Below are 2,846 nucleotides of genomic sequence, written 5' to 3'. Positions count from 1 at the left end.
TTATTAACCTTAATTCCCTTTATAATGGAAGACTCCCGGATTCTAATTAACAGAATCTCCATTGTTAAGACAAATAGTAGTGGTGATAGTGGACATCCTTGTCTGGTTCCCTTTCCAATTTTGAACGATTCAGTTAATCCCCCATTAACTATAATCTGAGCTGACTGTTGTTGATAAATAGCTTTAATAGCAGACAAAAATTTATCACCCAAATTCATTCTTTCTATTACTTGGAACAGAAACCCCCAATCCACTTGATCAAATGCTTTTTCAGCATCCAAAAAGATAAAAACAGCCGGGATTTGGTTATTCTTATCCAAATATTCAATTAAATTAATAATTTGTCTTACATTATATTTCATATATCTTCCAGTAATAAACCCGGACTGATCCCCGTGAATCAATTGATGTAACATTTGCATTAATCTGTTTGCCAAAACCTTTGAAAAAATCTTATAGTCCGTATTCAATAATGATATAGGTCTATAATTCTTAGGTTGTGTCAATTCCTGACCCTCCTTTGGAATTAAAGATATAAAAGCAGTTCTCCATGATGGAGGTATTTCTTTACCCATCAAAATACTATTAAACAATTCCTTTAGTGGCCCTATCATTTCCTCAGACAACATCTTATAATAAATTGCTGTTAATCCATCTGTACCTGGGGTCTTGCCAACTTTCAGTTGCTTAATTGCCACCTTAATCTCCTCCAACATAATTAAACAATTCATTTTTTCTTTTTGACTATCTGACAACCTAGGTAGATGTACCTGCTGTAAATACTTCAAAATTATAACATCTTGACCTAGTACTTGAAATTTTTGATTGTAAAAAGCTTGAATAATTTGATTACAAATAGACTTTCTAGTAAAATAAATGACCACATCTCTTGGAAGGTTCCTCTGTCTTGCAACCCATGAATTAACTCTAAAAAATTTTTCAACATCTCTCATAATTTCTTCAGGTTGACAGGACAGAACCCCAGCCAGATCTACTGCAATTTCCTCCAACTTCTCTTGAGCGTCCTCTTTAAGCCCTCTTATTCTCACTGCGTATTCCATCTCTCTGTATTGTGACAAGATGACCTCATTCTGAATTGAATCCACATTCTCCTCCACTTTCTCCATTCTAAAATCCAAACACTCAAGATTTTCTTCCACTTCATCCACCCTTCCCTCAATGCGTTCTGCATGCCCAGCCAAGCCTTGCAATGCTGACAGTATATCTTCTCTCATCTCTACATTCTTCTTTTCAAACAGGTCTTCCATTTCTACTCTTATTTGTCTTGTAGTATCCTTTAATGCATCTTGAATATCTTTTAATGTAAGTACTGGGGCTGGGGCTGGGGCTGGAGCTGGGGGGGAAGGTGGAGGACTCCTTATTTTAGGTGGAGAACTCCTTGATTTAGTCTGCTGTGGTATCTGAACAACAGAGGGGGAAATAATCTTCTGAGGAACAAAAGCTCCACGCTTAGAAGCCATTTTACTTTTTTCCCCCTTTTCCTTTCCCTTCTTATATTAAAATCTTGTAAAAGTCTTTTAAAAATACTTTAAACTTTTGTGAAAACACCCAGCAACGATAAAAACGAAGAAAACCTTTTCCATCAATACAATGTAACTAATTGAAAGTCCAGAAGAAAGTTTCTAGAAAGTGAAAGTCTCATATGAATTCACCACAGAAGAGAAAAGAAACGCCCTTCCGCAGCCATATTCTTTGCTCTTCAGATTCAATTGAAGAAAGCAGAAGAAGATATCATAAGTTCAGAGTTAAGGTTTCAACGAAAATCCCCGTCAGATCTTCCTGGCAGGCTCTGTCTGTCTTTAAAAATTACACTCACGCTCTCCTTGAAGGCAGAGATTGAATCCGCGTCTTGCTTCGAACGAACAGTCGAACGAAGGCAGCCCGAAGAATGGAGAAGTCCCTAGCTCCGGGGGAGCTCACCTTCACCCCCACCACTTTAAAAGTATGGGGGCTAGAGAGCTCTACCCCTACTAGAGAAACTCACCTCTCCCCCTTTGCCCGGGGGAGAGGATTTCCGAACCGCGGGACAGCTGATGAACGCTGTTTCCGCGGCTCACATTTCTTCGGGGAGGGCAGCCTACGGAGAAGCTGCCATCGGCGCCGGCGATTCAACCGGAAGTCTCAGGGTCACCTTTCTTGATTTCTTTTCCCACTCGCCTTTCTTTCAAACGCCCATTGATCAGCGAGGTTTGTGGTCCCGTGTCTCCACCACCTCTTCTTCTGAGAAATCTGACCTCTCAGATCCCGACATCTGGCAGGGTTTCAGTCGGGGCAGCAGCTCCCTTTCTGGGGAGTTTTCTCCCTTCCCTGCTCCGTCGTCTGACATCTTCTTAAGATGCAAAGTCCCCCGGCAAGGTTCTCCCTTCCAGGTGGACTAATTCTGCAGGTCCTGTCTAATGTAAGGACCCACCCCACTTTGCATCTTAAGAAGACAGAACTCTTGGAATATTTCTTCCAACAGGCATCTTTATTAAGAGAAGATGGTTTCAGGCATTCTAGACAGGACCTGGGGCCCAAGCCCTCCCATTCAAGGTTTTAAGTGGTTCCAAGCAGCCCCACCCCCACCTCACCGTCCTTCCAGCGACAATCCCAGGTGTTACATTTCCACCCTTTTTCCTCACGGCCAGCGGAAGGGAGACTTCAGAGAGGAGTACATGAAAGGTGATGGGCCCTATTGTTATGGTTAGTCCTTTTGGTGATATCCACATTCAGTCCCTTTGAAGTTGTAACGAAGGAAGTGAGAGCCATAAAACCCCTTTGCTCATCCCCCTTCCCCTTCGTAGTATGACAGAATCCAGAGAGGGCAGAAATGGGGTTTTCCATAG

The sequence above is a fragment of the Protobothrops mucrosquamatus genome, unplaced genomic scaffold (genome assembly GCF_001527695.2).
Source record: "Protobothrops mucrosquamatus isolate PMUCROS unplaced genomic scaffold, P.Mucros_1.0 scaffold7944, whole genome shotgun sequence".
In the NCBI taxonomy this organism is placed as follows: domain Eukaryota; kingdom Metazoa; phylum Chordata; class Lepidosauria; order Squamata; family Viperidae; genus Protobothrops; species Protobothrops mucrosquamatus.
The sequence above is the reverse complement of the archived record's forward strand: the minus strand, read 5'-3'. Positions refer to the sequence as shown.